Genomic DNA, 18,615 nt, shown 5'->3' with positions numbered 1-18,615 from the left:
TGCTGGGGACGCTGCGGGGGACAGCGTCTGTGCGGCGAGGCGGTAGAGGGAGCAGGGGGGCTGGGGACGCTGCGGGGGACACAGGCGGCATAGAGCCGGGCAGGGGGAGCCGGCGGGAGCTGTCAGTGCTAGAAAAAAAAAGCCTATACAATGAATGGGCAGCCTGTGATTGGCTGAGCGCTCTCTCAGCCAATTGCTGACTGGCTGAGAGAGCGCTCAGCCAATCACAGGCCGCCCATGCATTGTATGGGCTTTTTTTTTTTTATTTATTCAATACTGACAGCTCCCGCCGGCTCCCCCTGCCCGGCTCTATGCCGCCTGTGTCCCCCGCAGCGTCCCCAGCCCCCCCTGCTCCCTCTACCGCCTCGCCGCCCCACTAGGTCCCAAGTCGGGTGGTCGGACATGCAGCAGGTCCGACCACCCGACGCAGATCCGATGCGCACGGGACCGCGCATCGGATCTGAGGGGACATCAAAACTAGCCGATTTTGGTCCGATTTCGGCCAGATCCGACTGATCTGGCTGAAATCTGACCAAAATCGGCTAGTGTATGGGGGCCTTAAGATTTTCATCACCCGGGGCAAGGCACTAATTTAAATCTGCTCTGTCTCCCCCTCTTTGCATGCACATGTGGGTAGTACATCCAGCCCCAAGGGCATGCGCCACTGGAGGGCCACCCCCTTGTTGCAGCCCTGCTATACCTGCCTATCTGCACAGTAATACATAAAAATGGCAAGTTGTTCAAATAAATATAATAGTCCATTACAGGTGCTTCCAAGGGAATGGGATAATCTAGTCCTGAACACAAATACCTCCCAACTGTCCCTACATTCAAAGAGAAAGAGGGGCTGGGTACATGGGGCGGGATGTACTAACGCTTACCGCAGCGCTGACATCCCCTTTACGCATCCGCAGTGTCTTCTCATGATGTATCAATAAAGTTTCGCATTGCTGTTAGTAAAAAAACTCCGCCGGCTTGTACTATCGCAGCGTTTCCGGCGCGGTAGTAACTGTCATTCATTTGTATGTAAGCTGACGCGCTGTGTAATGTATTAACATTCGCAGCGCTCAGCTATGCCTTGGAAATATTCGCCTAGTTTTGCAGGCGATAAACATATAAAAAACGCATCAGCGGCAGGGACTTTTGGCCAGCGGGCATTAGAGGAACTTCACAAACACATCACCCATATACACAGCCAGCTATATATCGCTATGTATAGCATTCAGGTAATCATGTTATCATCATGCTAAATAGTGCTATGCTGGCTGTGTGTTTGGAAAGTTCCTATAATGTCTTCTGCCCCTAGTCCAGTGCATAGAAAAAAAAAATTCAACAGATCTGCGCATGAGAGGAAAAATACACTTCATTGCGCATGCGCAAAAAAAAAAAAACAACGAAAAGATTCCGACGGAGGTCTGCATTACCGCAGACCTAGGAACAGAGGGAAAAAATCATACATAACGCGGAAAACTCCGCAAAAAGCCTGCGAAAAGACCACGAAAAAAAGGACTCCACTTCACTGCAGAAATGCGAGTATTGATACATCCCGCCCATGGTCAGTAGATCACAGAGCACTGGGCATACCCCCACAGTGACGAAAATGAGAGGTGTGGTTCGTCATTGCGGCATTCCTGCAAAGACACGTCACCTCCCATGATTCCACCCACGTCTCTGGCATGGATAGGAGCCTGGACTGCACCCCTTCAAATGTTGGGAGGTTAGGAAATTCCAGCCAAGTTCAGTGTGACTGTGAAATGCACATGCACAGGCTGCGGGAAAAACATTTTTCCTATTCCCTACATTAGTGACACCAGAGAGCAACACCTTGTTTTGAAAGCCATGCTCGTTTAGTGGTTTGCATTTCCAGGTACACAGCACCACCTACAGGAAATGAGCAGAAACTGTTACAGTTAAATATCCCAAGAAAACGGAATAATAAAGTACTTTGGTATAAGTCAAAGGCCTGAAGGTTTACATTAGTGTAATCTTTGCTACCCATCTCACTGAGGGTGGTGAGATGTACGAAACATCGCAACCGCAATGCAGTACATCTGACCTCTAATTGGGTACATACGCCATACCAGTGGCGCCGCAGATGGCTGCCTAGGCGCTGTGCTGCTCGGCGGTATGTGTTCCCTACATGTAACGTCTCAATGTAATGTATGTAATTCCCCCCCCCCCCTTCATCCCTGCTGATGCTGTACTGTATATCCACAAAAAATTCCTAGTGTGCGCAAGCACACATGGCCAATAAAGTTGATTCTATTCTATTCTATTCTATTCTATAACGCCGCTTTGTACCTAGATATGTTATTAAACTCACAAAGGACAGCTTATTCAATATGAGTGTCCTTTGCTATAGATCAACTTCCTGGGTTTAGGTTTGTGCACTGTGACGCAGACCCCCACAGTGGCCACTGGGAGGGATCCAATTGGATCCCTCTCAGGGGAAAATGTGAAAAGAAGCCCACATAAAGATGGTGTTACCCACTGGGTGCAAGATCCAGAATCTATCACATTCTGGAGCTTAGTATATGGAAAAGAGTCGCCCCATAAAATTTATCCCCCCCCCCCCCATTAATTTTACCATGTGTTTGTTAGTAAAAGTCTATTGGTGAATAGGTAAAATCTGCCACTGTGCCCTGAATAAATGAAGCCAGATACAATCTGTGAGACAGCACTGGCTTCACTGTGACTGGCAGTAACTTCCTATTGGAAGTCCGACCTGCCAGTCAACCAAGGCACGCCCATTGGGAGGTGTTCCCTCCCTCCTGGATGCCTCCTTGGGCTGCTTTGGCTGCAGCCCATAGAATCCTTGGTATGCGCATGCATCTGTCCCGGTCATAGGCGAATCTAGGGGGTGGTCCGGGGGTGCACAGGACCACCCATTAGCCCATTTTGTAGCTGAGGGATGGGGCTTTCCAACGAGCCCAGCCCCTTGTCTCTAGCCCTCTGGGAACCGGAGATACGGCCAGGCAAAGCTGGAACGTTTTCCCTAAAGTATAACATGGGACCCGCACCCAGTTCAACGGCTGCCAGTTCCCCCTTCGGCATCACTGAAGCTCAAGGTTGATCTCAGTCGAACCCAAATCGCTGGGCCTTCAATCTGATACCAGGCTGGATCTATATGGGTTAATTGGTTCCAGGGATATTGAGGTTAAACCGTTTTTTTTTTCATTTCTTAAATGTCATTTCATGACTGTTTATGTTCTTTAAGGGCAGATTTCTCTGGAACCAAACAGCCCAGTTTCACGGGACCAAAATCATTTGAAGCCAACTCAAAAGTCCTTCAATATGATACTGGTCTCATGTAAATGGGTCAGCTGGTTCCAAAGATTTAGCTGGTTTGTTAAAGGGGGGTAGGGAGAGGAGAGTGGTTGTCTCTCCCCCTCACACCAGAAAATGCAGGGACTAGGCTGGTGTATAAAGGGTCAACCTGGGAATGTCCCTGCATGATCCTGGGACCATATTCCTGGGTAAATCCCTGCATTTTCTGTTGTGAAAGGGGTATTATTTCAAAGGGGCATTACGGTGTGCAGCATCATGTGTAAGCGGCATTATGTGTGCAGCATGATGTGTAAGGGGCATTATGTGTGCAGCATCATGTGTAAGGGACATTATGTGTGCAGCATCATGTGTAATGGGTACTATGGTGCACGGCATAATGTGTAATGGGTACTATGGTGTGCGGCATCATGTGTAATGGGTACTATGGTGTGCGGCATCATGTGTAATGGGTACTATGGTGTGCGGCATCATGTGTAATGGGTACTATGGTGCCATCAAGCAAGAACCCCCTAGCAATGAGCACGTAGGTAAGCAGCACTTATGTGGCAAATATGTAATGGGCATTACAGTATAGTATGTAATGGGCATCATGATATGTGGCACAATGTGTAATGGGCATTATGGTGTGTGGCCTTATGTGTAATTGGCATTACGGCGTGTGGCTTTATGTGTAATGGGTATTACGGAGTTTGCTAAAATGTGTAATGGGCATTACTGTGTATGGTCTAAAGTGTAATACCACACCCCTTTTTGTGATGCCACGCCTCCTTCTCATGAGGCCACGCCCCCTTTTTGCCGCGCGGCTACGCCGCGCAAAGGTCCCCCTGCTATTATGTCTAGTTCTGGGACCACCCATTACCATAATTCTAGATTCGCCTATGGTCCCGGTACCTTTCATCTGCAGTGTTCAGGACCATGATTTAGCTTCTATTAGCTGCTGCCAAAGCAGCCCATAGAATCTGAGGGCCAGTGCATGCGGTGCCCCGAGGACGCTACTGCGCATGTGTTGGTCCTGCAATCATAGCAGGGTCAGCAACGGGGACCGGTGGTGGCGAGGACCAGTGGCGGCAGCAACTGTGATTTATATCTCTCTTTCACGGGTGCTGTTCCTAGGAAATGCTTCATATACAGTTATTACTGGTTGTCCTTAGTGCTGTTACACAGCCAATGTCATCAGCTGCTGGAAACCTTCCAGAGAAGCCAAGGCCTGGCCACAGAGAGTGTGAGCGAGGGGAGAGTGCCGATCTGGGGCAGAGTGAGTGCATGCTCCGGCCTCTGACTTCCCATTAGTGAAACGTGCTTAAAAAAACAGTTCTCTGTCAACGAAACCCTCAACTAAGCCAGGTAATAAAACTCATTGGCTCTTTGGACCTAATTCAGTTTGATTTGCAAAAGCAAACTCCTTCTTTCATGGACAAAACTATGTGCACTGCAGGTGGGGCAGATGTAACATGTGCAGAGAGAGTTACATTTTGGGTGATCTATGTTCAAACCGATATCTAATTTGCAGTGTAAAAAAAGCAGCCAGTATTTACCCTGCACAGAAACAAAATAACTCACCCAAATCGAATTATCTCTGCACATGTTACATCTGCCCCACCTGCAGTGCAGCATGGTTTTGTCCATTAAAAAAGAAGTTTGCATTAGGTTGAGCCTTTTAAGGTCAATCATACATTACCAGGGAAGTCCAGGAACAGAGTATTTTCTCCCTGAAGGAGAGGGTCAGGTAGGCAAGTATGAGGGTGAGTTTAGATAAATTAGCCAGCATGGGTGAGCAGCATGTTTTAATAATTAAGGGGGATGTCCTAAAGTAGAAGAAGGTGGGACTGCTATGTAATGATTGTAGTATTTCCACCATGTGCTTTTTCCCCGAGTGCCTGCAAATCTGAAAGTGTTGGCACATCTTAGAACCAGGAAGTGGGCGTGTCCTGTGTAATGTGGCTGGTGGACAATTAGCTGCACTTGTGCAAATAAGCCAGCACAGGTGCATAATGAATGAACCTTTACAGTCCATAAATTAACCTTTCTGTGTCCCCAAAGTGGGTGTACGTGGTCACTATGCCTGAAAGAGCAAGTGGTAGACTGAAGTGTTAATGATGGATGTAATATTTTAGTTTATGCTGGCCAAATCGTTGCCCTGGGGACAATGACAGTCCAACGAACAATATTTGCATTTGCTATTTTTATCTAAAACAAAATGTGCTGCGTGTTGGAATTTTGTCCTGGTTCACTCTCCTGGCACCGGGATCCTTGTACTGTGCTGTCTGAGCAAACATCAACCTGATGTGTGCGGATTGCGCTCAGCACTGAAAGTATAGAGTGACCTGATAGATCTTGTACTCGATGGCGGTGTTACTTATACCCCAATTCACACCACCCGCAAATTACCAGGTTAAAGCTTTTTAACCCGGAATTTTGCTGAAAATCACAGGTTTTTCTTTGGTGTAAAAGGGTCAATATGGGTCTTAAATCCCGGCACTCCGATCCTGCTCTTTACCAGGGTCGGAGTTCCGGGATTTAAGACGCGTGTTGACCCTTTCAAACAACAGAAAAACCTGGGTTTTGCAAATGTAAATCCAGAGAAAAAGCAGTAATCTCAAGGAATATGTGTCTGGCATACCCCTTCAGGGCCGGTGTAAGGCTTTACAGCACCCTAGGCAATTACTGCACCCTCGGGAGGAAGTGGGCAGGCAGCTTACAACCAGTGATGTCTGCTGCCCGCCCCCGGCACGGACGTCACCAGGCAATTTCCATGGGAATGCCCAGCGTTTTCCTGGGAAATCCCATGAAACGCTGGGAGCCTTGGTGAACAGTCTGTGAAGAGTCTGTTCGCCGTGTCCACACGCACCAGGCGTATGCACATGCCATATCTGCAGACTTTTGCAACCTCCTCTCCGGGAGAAGCCCGGAGAAGAGTGAAAGGGGGACGGAAAGAGGCTTTGTTTTGGGGGCGAGGCAAGGCTGATGTCACAAGCCCTGCCCCCATGACAGTCGCATTGATTTTTGGGTCCTTGGATGGGGGGAGGGGCTAAAATGACGCGAATCGCGTCATTTTAGCCCCTCCCCCGGACCCGCAAAATTCATAGTTTTATACCACAGGGAAGGGGGGGAACAGGGACTGTGGGGAAAATGCTGGAGACTTGCCCCCTCTTCCCAGGGAAGCGGGAGGGTGACCCGAATTGCGAGACTCTCCCGGCCATGCCGGGAGGGTAGGCAAGTATGGCACATGCACAGAAATGACCCTGCGCATGTGCATACACCCACCATCGGTCCCCGTGCCAATGTTCTGGTCCGTGTGAACGTGTGTATAGGAATGGAGATAGGTTTTACATTGGACTCAAGAGAATGTGGTCATTTATTACAGCAGACATCTCATTTAAAAGAAAAAAAACAAAAAAAAGTAAAAAACAAAACAAAGAAGTTTGATTTAAGTATAATTGAGTCCATTAAAATGTCTCCTACTCATTGGAAATTTGCTATTCTTGGTACAAAACAGTGGACATTGCAGAACCCTATCCTTGTTAGTGTACCCCAGTGGGCACGGGTACATATCAAAATTGTAGATATAAGAGCAAGTCTGAGTTTTTCATCCCTGAGGGACATAACATAAGCTGGTGTGTGCTGTGACAGTGAATGCAGTTGTAGGTTCTTGTCCTTTCTAGATTTAGCAGAAACTTTTTCCCTTGGAGCATTGGGCAAGGAAGCAGATGTATGGTCTCATTCACTGTTCACTGCAGGATTGTCTTCACCTGGATATAAAACAGGACTCAAGTAGATACAAATTTCTGTTACATTTCAGTCAGCTGGATTCTGCACAGGCTGGAGCGGTTGTTTGTGAGCAGCAGTTGTGATAACCACAGGTAAATGTATTGGTAGTGATCTCTTACCGGTGTTGCCGCTTGGACTGTGCTTCTTCCATGTCGTAGAGAATTGGAGGCAGGAAACTCAGTGTGGTTAAAGAAGGGTTAACACTTTATTTGCACCGTATTGAACAACCTGTACCCTCAATAACAATAAATACAGCACAATGACAGTTAAGTAATTTTACTACATAACCAGCTTACTATGACTGCAGAGTCGCTATTCTCCAATGTTCTGTCAACTTCGAACAACTGATCAGTATACTGCGCTTCTTATCACTTACACTACCAATCTGAAACCTTCACAGTCAATGGAACATAACCTGAGTACCACATTTGCATGAATCAAAACAACACATATAATGGTTATTGCATAGATAACAAACAACAAGTAATTACTTCTTCCGCCTAGACCACAGTAAACAGACAAATATATACATTGCATCGGCCACAGTGAACATATAATTATTATTGCATCGGCCACAGTGAACAGATAATTATTATTGCATCGGCCACAGTGAACAGATAATTATTATTGCATCGGCCACTGTGAACAGATAATTATTATTGCCTAAATAACCCACTAATTATTATTGCTCAATAATGAATGTTTTTATAGTGCACTTTTAGTACCTGACTGACCCTGGAATGAGCAATATAGCTCATTCCATACCGTGGTTTTTGTCCTTATAGAATCCTTGGAGAGGAAAGTTCAATCACCCCTAAAAAGTCTAGACCAGGCATTCCCAACCACGGTCCTCAAGGCACACCAACAGTACAGGTTTTAGTGATATACAGGCTTGAGCACAGGTGACTTAATTAGTACCTATGTGATTCTGATTAAACCATCTGTGCTGAAGCCTGGATATCACTAAAACGTGCACTGTTGGTGTGCCTTGAGGACCGTGGTTGGGAAAGCCTGGTCTAGAGTCTATCACAGACATCCCAAAGGGTCAGTTCCTGGTTTGGACTATAAACTTGTACTGAATATTTGTATTCCACAGGGTTTTGACCATAATTAGTGAGATATTAAATATCTTTCCTGCAGCAGTCTTTTGTTCAAGAGGATCCAACCTTAAGAGGTTAAACACAAACCAATGCAGTAGGACAGTGGTAGCCAACCCTAGCCCTCGAGAGCTACCAACAGTTCACATTTTCCAGACAACCTAGCTGCTGCACAGCTGCACTCATTAATCACTGACACATTTTAAAAGATCCACAGATGGAGCTAATTAGCTCACTTGTGATTCTGTGAGGAGACCTGCAAAACATGCACTGTTGGTAGCTCTCAAGGACTAGGGTTGGCTACCCCAGGTCTATAGTAGAGGCTGTTTCAAACATTTAAATAAGATAAATGATCAGGAAAAGGTTAAAACATATAATAAAGAAATACACAAACATAATAGAACCAGTACTGCACTTTCTAAGCTCAAAATCTCACACTTCATAGTAAGGCTCCTGTCTCTTCCTCCTGGCAGCTGCTCTCTGATCCATTGCGATGTTTGAGGGCTCAGATCCACACATACAGTAAATGTGGTAGAAGAAGCTGATACACTGGGCATGTGCAGCAGCTCCGCTCTGTCCCTTATGCTGGCCACACATCAGAAAGATATCGTTCCAACCAGCCAACTTTTGGCTGGTTGGAATGATAATCTTTCTAGTGTGTGGGAGCAAACGATTATCAGCCGTTTGCTCCCATACGGCCAAAAACGCTGATAAACGGCCCTAAACGGTCGTTCCAACTTGCTGGGAAAATTCAACCCTGTTTGATTTTTCCCAGCTGATCGTGTTGATGTGTGGGGAAAGTTCCCCCAACTGCCCGATAAGTAGGCGGACACTGAACAGCAGTGTCCGCCTACTACATGTTCTTCCCTGCCAGCGGCTCGGGTGAGCGGGGGAGTTGATGACAGCAGCACGTCCCCTGCACCTTCCTAACCACTAAAAGCAGCACAAAGCCACATTCCCCTGGCAATCACAGATATCCCCTCCCCATTACCGGCAAAACCGCAGTCTCCGGCACCCATCCACATAGACCAGCACCCCTGCAATTGCCGGCAGCAAGGTCCAGGCGCCGCCGCTGTGCTGTAGCTGCCAGCTGAGTCCTGGAGAGCCTGCACAGTCTCTGCTCCTGCCAGGTACTGAGGGGTAGATTTATCAATTGTTCCCTAACGTTCCTTATGGGCGCAGGTTCGCTTCACCACTTTATCGTGGTGAAGCTCCCCTGCAATTCGCCCAAATTTATCATTAGAGTGTGCTTCGTTATGGGAGTGCGTTATCCCCTGCTGCCGGGGATACGCTGCCTCCCATAACGTTTCCTGCGCTGCCGTCCGCCTGTTATCTGCGCATGCGCAGGATACTTTTTTCTTGCAATACGTACCCTGCGCATGCGTAGTTTTTCATGTTAGGTGCCGCTTGTTGGTCTCCGGCGTCTTCAGTTTAATACTGCGCATGCGCCAGGTAATGTTCGCCGGGGATGTTGTGTACCCGGCGCATGCGCAGTTTGAATTTGCAAACGCCGAACACCAGCAAGCGGCAGGAGAGACCTGCAGCGCCAGATATTTCTGGCGATAAGGACAGCGCCTCAGAGGCGCATAAAGAACTTTGATAAATCAGGTATGCAATAAGCGCCCTGTACTGAAAAAAGTACATGCGCTATCTCTCCGCCCCCGCACCGCCGCCGATATTTTACCTGTCAAGCAGGTTTGATAAATGAGGGGAAGCGCTATCCCCTGCTTTAGCGCAGGGGGATAGCGCAAAAACCCCTCTGCGCACAATCGTAAATCTACCCCTGAGTCAGCTCACTGCTGCAGACCCCCCTAACCCCCACGATCAGTACACTCACCCCCCAACTATGCTCCCTGTCAGCACACCTGCCTATGCACTTCTCTGCTATCTCTATCCTGTCCGAGACTATAGAGAGATAAGCCGGCGTGTGTGGGAGAACAAAAGACGCCAACGTTAAAATAGATAAGAAATATCATCCCATATGAATTGTGACGTGAACCCCAATGATTAAAACATAAGGGATGCATAAATAAAAATATAGCACCACTTATCTGTAATTAAAAAAAACAGCTGTAATTTTCTATGCTGAAATAAAGGAGAGACAAGCGGGGGTCTCTGAGCTACATGCGGTGACAGGTAGCTACTGGAGTCTAAATAAACAGAGATATTATTCCTGTAGAAACTGTGATAAAACCACTATAGCCCAAGAAATAAAACATAAGGAATACAAAAAATATAAGATCATATCTTTGATAATAGACTGTTTGTTAAACACATGAGCGGCACACAGGAGCAGACATTAACATACTAGCAAGGACAAGTGGTCAGCTAAACATATAAATACTAATGCAGCATTGGAACGTATAGGCTAGAACGCGGACATAATAGATGCATGTGTTGAATTTTTAATAAATTATTTAAAAAGGATAAAAACAAAAAGGTAAATAAGGCATACTTAACTAAAGCCGATCAGAAGAGAACTATCAAACTGAATATAACAACTGGCACACAGCCCAGACTGAACTGACACAGTATCGAAGTAACCCTGCCCGTATAACAGAAGTGACTGTAACAGCAACATAGTAACACTTTTTCATTATCAAAGAATTGAAAGGAAACATTACAGAAATGACAAACGCAGCAACGTCTATTACCAGCCTACTCTGGAGAAACATCTTTTGGAATAAGGGGTACAAAATAAGCATAATAAATAATAAAAATATAACAAATTAATAACAGAAGTAGTAAGTTAAAGTGATATCTAGCAAATAAGTGTCAGAGCATCCTATACCTCTTACATTTTTAAAAAAAAAATTCTACTTTTTATCACACTATATAAAACTCTACTATTATTAAAGTAGTGTATTGTTACATTCAATGCCCGCCCACTTCCGTGACATCAGAAGTTGGACAGAAGTTGGCTGGACTAAAAAAAAAAAAAAAAAAAGGTTTCTGGTTGGAAGAAAAGTTGGTTAGATGTGTGGGGAACTGTTTTAGTTGGACTGTCAAGTTGGATGGTTGGAGGTTTGAAGGGTTTTAAAAAAGTTGGTCAGAAGTTGGTCTGATGTGTGGCCAGCATTACACTGCGTGATGTGGCGGCATATCTACTGATCATATTATATAACCAGTACTATTGTTTTCATAATCTAAGGCACTTGCCAAGAGGAGGGGGGTTTCCGGGCAACCAGACCCCCCCCCCCCCCTTGCGTTTTGCATATGAGTGGAATTACATTTGCAGAAATACTCCCTGATTGCCACATCTTTGCATTTGCACTGAAATTTACTACATAAAATAATCCAAGTGAATAGATTTCTGCTGAGCGGCTAATGATAATGATAACATCAGGAAGATCCCCGTGTGGGTGTCTCAGTCACTGCAGCAGTGAATATATTCTCTGTGTCTCACAAGTCCTTAGCACACATGCTGGAAAGCTGCCAGGAAGCAGTCACTGAGCTCATTATGTAATTGTCATTCTCGCTTGTTTAAGCTCTCTCCAAAGCCTGTATCGCTTAAGCAACTTATGACATACCAAGGCCTAGAAAAAAGCTGACAGTGTATGTTGGGACTTGTAGTTCCTTAACAGCTGGACAGTCAAAGGTTTTCTAAGACCGTATTACAGACATAGTTGCCTACTTCTTTCTCCCAGAGAGGGCAGCCAGTTCAGTGGGGCAGAGCTGCTGCCGGTACCAGAAAAGTGTATTAGGTGTGGAGCCACAAGTGGGGTGACTTACTTGGGGGCATGGCCAGAGCGATAGTATCATTTTAGCCACTCCCCCCACCATGCAATGGAATGGGATCATTCGTCAGACTGCATTTAGGTCTACACCATTAGGTCGACTTGCATTTAGGTCGACCTGACTGAAGGTCGACAGGTGTTAGGTCTACAAGGTCATTAGGTCGACAGGAACATTAGGTTGACAGTGAAAAAGTCGACTTTTTTTTATTTATTTATTTTTTTCAATTTTTTTTTCCTTCAGTTTTTCAAGCGTCGACACAGTCAACATAGCACCGCGTCCCCTCGCATGGCTCGCTGCGCTCGCCATGCTTCGGGCACACTATTTTATTCTCCCACCACGCCCTAGTGGATGGTAGGGCATGAAATACCGCCTGTTGGCACATGTCGACTCATAAAACAGTCAAATGACCCCATGTCGACCATTTGCCTGTCGAGCTTCCCCATGTAGACCTAATGACCCTGTCGACCTTATAAAAGTCGACCTAATGACCATGTCGACCTAAGTCATGTCGACCTAAATGCATGTCTACCTAAATGCAGATCGACCTTAATGCAGGTGGTGTAGACCTAAATGTAGACAATATGACCGTATCCCCATGCAATACCATTTCCTCAGGCATTGCAATGCTAACCATTGGTGCCCATAGCTGATCATGCAGAAACCAGAGCTTACATAAGGGGGCACTTTGCACATTATAATTTAGCTAATGGTCATAGAAAAATCCAGGGTACAGATCCGCGGAGACAGCGATCAGAGCTGTACTCATCGCTGTTTTTCATCTACCTGTATTTTCTGCTTTCACCAGCGGCCAGAATTCCTGGTTCCACAATCAGATCATACAATGCCCTTGGAATGTAGGTTAATGATCCCTGAATCCTCTGTGGTTGCATCAGTGCACCAGGTCCCAGTATGGGGAGAGCCTTCAGAAGACTCTCCAGCACTGCAGATGCTCTATTACAGGGATGGGGAACCTTTGCCCCCCCCCCCCCCCCCAGCTGTTGCTGAACTACATATACCGGAGCGCCCCAGGCGAGTCGGGGTGGGGGCACCCCGGTGCCGGGGGGGTGGGGGGGGGGTGGGGTGGTACCTGTGTAAAAAACTTGCGTCCCCAGCGTCCCTGCTGAGTGCTGGTGCGTGCAGGGGTGTCCGTGCCGCCGGGGGAACCTGCGGCGCTGTTATTGTGTACAAGCTGGCCGCGGCTGGTGGGGTCCCTACAGTGAATAGAAAATAACTAGCGCTTCCCACGCGCATAGCGCTAGTTATTTTCTATTCACTGTAGGGACCCCGCCGGCCGCGGCCAGCTTATACACAATAACAGCGCCGCAGGTTCCCCCGGCGGCACGGACACCCCTGCACGCACCAGCACTGCAGGGACGCCGGGGACGCAAGTTTTTCACACAGGTACCACAGTTCGCTAACCCTCCATGCTGGGGGTGAGGGGCGAACTGCCGCCCTCCAGGTGCCGGCGCCCTAGGCAAATGCCTAGAGCTGCCTAGTGGTGGCGCCGGCCCTGTCCCAGCATTCCTTGCAACAGTTTTAACAGAGACAAAACTGTAAATTCCTAGAGGGAGTTTGCGAGAGTACAGCTAAAGAATAGAAAGGACCAGCAGAAATTAGCTTTATAGAGAGCACAGGGACTGTCACAACTGGTTATAGAACCAGAGCAAACGCTGTTTGATCTCAAGTGTTGGAAATGGGATACAGTCATGGAGGTCGACATACATTAGGTTGACCATTGAAGTCGACAGGGTTGACATCCGAACTAGGTCGATGTGGCTAAGGTTCGACAGGGTTGGAAGGTCAACATAAGCATTAGGTCAACAATAGGCAGATCGACATTCCAAAGGTTGACATGAGTTTTTCACGGTATTATTGAGCTGACAGGCGGTATGTCATACATACCATCCACCTTTTGACTGTCGACCTTCCATACCCGACATTATGCGTCTGCCCCAAGCAGGCATGGGTCTATTCGCTGGGGCCCACCCAGTGGTTTACATAGTTTACATAGTAGGTAAGGTTGAAAAAAAGACTTGCGTCCATCTAGTTCAGCCTAGGTTGTTGTTTTTACTGAAAACAGACTTTTAAAGACAGGTTATATTTCTTATTTGTAACCATGGATGTTATTAACCAATAAGTGCTTGTCCAACCTTATTTTGAACGTATTCAGTGTCTCTGTCGACATCACCTCTCCAGGAAGAGAGTTCCATAGTTTAACTGCTCTGACTGTAAATAAATTTTTTCTTCTAGAGATGAACAAAATCTTTTTTCTTCTAATCTATACTCATGCCCTCGCGTCCTAGATTCCTTTCTTGTTGAAAAAAGGATGTTTGCCAGTTCCTTATATTGGCCCCTGATATATTTATACATGTTGAGCATGTCCCCCCTTAAACGTCTCTTTTCTAATGTAAATAGTCCTAAATTGCTTAGTCTCTCCTAGTAGCTTAAATTCTCCATTCCCCTAATAAGCTTTGTTGCTCGTCTCTGGATTTTTTCCAATTCAATTATGTCCTTTTTATAATGCGGGGCCCAGAATTGTACACCGTATTTGAGGTGAGGTCTTACCAATGCTTTATACAGTGGCATAATTACCCTTGAGTCCCTAGAATCAATGCCTCTTTTAATACATGCTAAAATTTTGTTGGCCTTTTTTTTGTTGCTACATTACAATGGGCACTACATCCCAGTTTGCTGTCTATTTGGACTCCTAGATCCTTTTCGAGTCTTGAAATACCCAGTTCCTCTCCGCTAAGGTTATAACTAGCACACTGGTTGTGTCTCCCAAGGTGCATAACCTTACAGTTATCCACGTTGAACCTCATCTTCCACGTTTTAGCCCACTCCTCTAGATTTGCAAGATCTTTTTGGAGCGTGGTGACATCTTCTGATGATTTAATAACTTTGCTTAGTTTTGTACCTTCCGCAAAGATGGATACATTGCTGAATAACCCCATCCCAATATCGTTAATAAAAATGTTAAATAAAATGGGCCCCAAAACCGATCCCTGAGGCACTCCACTTAGTACTGGTATCGTATCTGATACGGCACCATTCACAACCACTCTTTGTTCTCTATTACACAGCCAATTCCCTACCCATCTGCAGATATTTTCACCCAGTCCTAGGTCCTAAATTTTATTTATCAATCTCTTGTGTGGGACAGTATCAAAAGTCTTAGCAAATCTAGGAAAATCACATCTACAGCGTTACCATTATCGAGGTTTTTGCTAACCTCCTCATAGAACCCTAGTAGATTAGTTTGGCATGAACGATTTTTCACGAACCCATGCTGGTTAGTACTGAGAAGACGGTGATGGTCTATGGGCGCGCCACTGTTATTGTGGGCACGCCCATGAAACGTTGGGGGTCCACCCAGGAATGCGCCTCTGCAGAAAATAAAATTAGCCAAAGGCGCACGCAGCGGGGGTGTGCCAATGCGCATGCGCAGACCTCAGCCATCACCGGAGGGTGCGAATTTGGCCCTGCTGCTAGTAGGTCTGAATCAGCCCCCCATCGACAGCAGTGTACGATTGCATTAGAGGAGACCAGTGATAGAGTTGACCTTGGAATCCACGGGTGCCGGACAGTTTCCCGACAGTCGCGATCCCGACAGTCATTACCCCAACGTCGGGATCCCGACAGTCAAAACCCGACACTCGGGGTCCCGACGGCCACCAGCTATTCTCCCTCGTGGGGGTCCATGACCCCATAGAGGGAGAATAGAATAGGTTGCAAGTGTAGCAAGCCACCCTGCCCGCAGTGTGGCGAGCCCAGCGAGACCACAAGGGTGCTTTGTTGCGCTCGCCATGCTGTCTGAGTCCGGCCAGTTGGGATCCCGACATCAGGACCATATACCACACCCGAATCCACAGGGATGCAGCTATCACTGCTGATCCGGCATTGCCTGGTAAATTGGGCTCAAGGATAGATTGCATCACTGTGTGATATATGTATGCATACATTAAATTGCTTATTTGAATGAGACTGGACTCTGTTAAAAGGTAACTACTCCTCCAGGATGGAGGGAATGGACTATCCCAGCCAAACTGTGCTTGGGACATTTTGTTAAACAGAGCAATGTGTCCCTCCTGGAGAGGGTCATGTTGGGAGGTATGGGTCATAGACTGAGCATGCAAAATTAACCCCTTCCCTACATTTGACGTATATATACGTCATGGCCGGGATGTACTTCCCAACACATGACGTATATATACGTCATGGCTTTAAACTGTCCCCGCGTCTATAGACGCGGGGACAGAGGGACGATGTCTGCTGTCCCTGACAGCAGACATGTCCCTGCATGCCCAGGGGGGGCTGCGATGCCGCCCCCCCGTCGGCGATCGCTGTGATTGGCTGTTCAGTGTGAACAGCCATTCACAGCGTTTTCCTGTGTTACCGGCGAATCAGACGCTCGGTAACACAGGTGTCAATCACCGCCGGGCGTCAGGGGGCATGAGGGGGTCATCGGTGACGACGACACCTCATCCCACCTGCCCCCAAGGCTGTGATTGGTCCGTGGGACCCACGGACCAATCACAGCCAAGGCGCGTGATTTAAACTAACGGTGACTGCGCTGCAGACGCCATTCCGGTCTGGAATTGCGTGCAGAGCGGTCACCGTGCCAATCTGTCGTGATACATACCTGATCCTTGCCTGAAACTTACCTGATCACCGCTGATCACCGCTGGTAGCGTGCTGCCAGCAGCTGGATACTTCCTGGATCTTGTGACTTCTGTGTGTGCTGCTGCAGCAGTGTCATAGAGTCACAGATCGTGAGAGATAGGGACAGATATTGACAGAGAGTGATAGAGAGTGCTATATTTTGTGTCTGCTGCACCCCCTTTTGTGCTGATCACTATATCTGAGGTGATCAGCAACTTTTTGGGGGTGCAGAGTTTTTTTTTTATATATATACCTGTCAGTTGCAGCAAAGGTTGTGCTGCCTGTGCAACTGACTGCTGCCCCCCCCCCCTGCTGCCCCCCCTTTTGTGCTGATTGTGCTGATTAATTAACTGATCAGCAACTTTTTAGGGGTCCAGGTTTTTTTTTTTTATATATATACCTGTCAGTTGCACCAAAGGTTGTGCTGCGTGTGCAACTGACTGCTGCCCCCCCTTTTGTGCTGGTCAGTTTTAATTAATTAATCAGCAACTTTTTGGGGGTCCAGGGTTTTTGTTTTATATATATACCCTGTCAGGTTGTGTGTCTGCTGCCCCTCACTGCTAATCAGTGGTGCATCACTGCATCACTGATCTGCAGTTTTTTTTTTTTGGAGAGTGCAGTGGGGTTTTGTTTTTACACCCACGTTGCTTGTGTGGGTGTCCTGTGGCCGCTGAGCGCTGATCAGTGACGTACAATCACTGAACAGCATTTTTGGCACAGGGTTGATATCATTTTTTTTTCTGCAGTTTTTTTAAATTTTTATTTTTTTTGGAGAGTGCTGTGGAAATTTTTTTTAAATTGTTTTTACACCCACGTTGCTTTTGTGGGTGTCCTGTGGCCGCTGATCAGTGACGTACAATCACTGAACAGCATTTTTGGCACAGGTTGATATCATTTTTTTTCTGCAGTTTTTTTTAAATTGTTTTTTTTTTTGTTTTTACACCCACGTTGTTTTTGTGGGTGTCCTGTTGCCTTTGAGCGCTGTTCAGTGACGGACGTTACTGACCAACATCTGTGCTCAATTTTTGGCGCAGGACCTTTTTTTTTTTTTTTTTTTTTAACCCCTTCAATTTTTTTTTTTTTTTATTGGGATCAAATTCCTGTATAAAGTATTTTTTTTTCTGCACTACATACACACTACACACTACACGCCCCCCGTGTTGAAATAAAGTTTGTACCCCCCCTACACTATACACATGTTGAAACATTACACTTACAGAAACACAAAAATAAAAATGGCATCCCAAATGGCATCCCAAATGTCATCCCAAATGTCATCCCAGTCATCCAGAAGAATGTATTCAGCGGAGGAGGCATATGCCATGCTTGCCTCTGACTCTGACTCTGACACAGCCAGTGATGCAAGCGGGGAATTTGAAGGATTCGCCTTAAGCTCCTCTTCCTCCTCTGCTGATGAGGGACCCCCTCAAAGACGCCCCCGTAGAGCAGCTGAGACCCCCCCCCAAATGATTGATCCCGTATGGACCCCACCACCAGACAATTTTGAGCCCCAGGTTCCTGAGTTTTTGGCCATCCCAGGAATCCAATTTGATTCAGCAGGTCTCAGAGAAATTGACTTTTTCAAATTATTTTTCTCTGATGATTTTATAAATTTAATGGTGGACCAAAGTAATTTATATGCCCAGCAGTTTATTGCTCAAAACCCCACGTCATCATTTGCTAGGTGGACCCCTGTAGATGCAGTAGAGATGATGACGTTTTGGGGTCTGGTGTTACATATGGGCATAGTAAAAAAGCCAGAAATTAGGCAATATTTGGAGTACAGATGTTCTGTACAGCACCCCATTTTACCGTATGGCCATGACTCGGACTCATTTTGAGATAATCCTTAAATTTTTACATTACACCGATAATACACTGTGCCCACCCAGAGATGATCCCACCTTTGACCGGCTATTCAAAGTCAGGCCGGTCATTGATCATTTCAGTGCCAAATTTGCAGAGATGTACATCCCTGAAAAATTTATTTGTATTGACGAGTCCCTTATACATTTTAAAGGAAGGGTTAAATTCCGCCAGTACCTTCCCAGTAAGAGGGCAA

This window comes from Crinia signifera, chromosome 19 (genome assembly GCF_055691185.1).
Source record: "Crinia signifera chromosome 19, ASM5569118v1, whole genome shotgun sequence".
In the NCBI taxonomy this organism is placed as follows: domain Eukaryota; kingdom Metazoa; phylum Chordata; class Amphibia; order Anura; family Myobatrachidae; genus Crinia; species Crinia signifera.
This window is presented reverse-complemented; position numbering follows the sequence as displayed.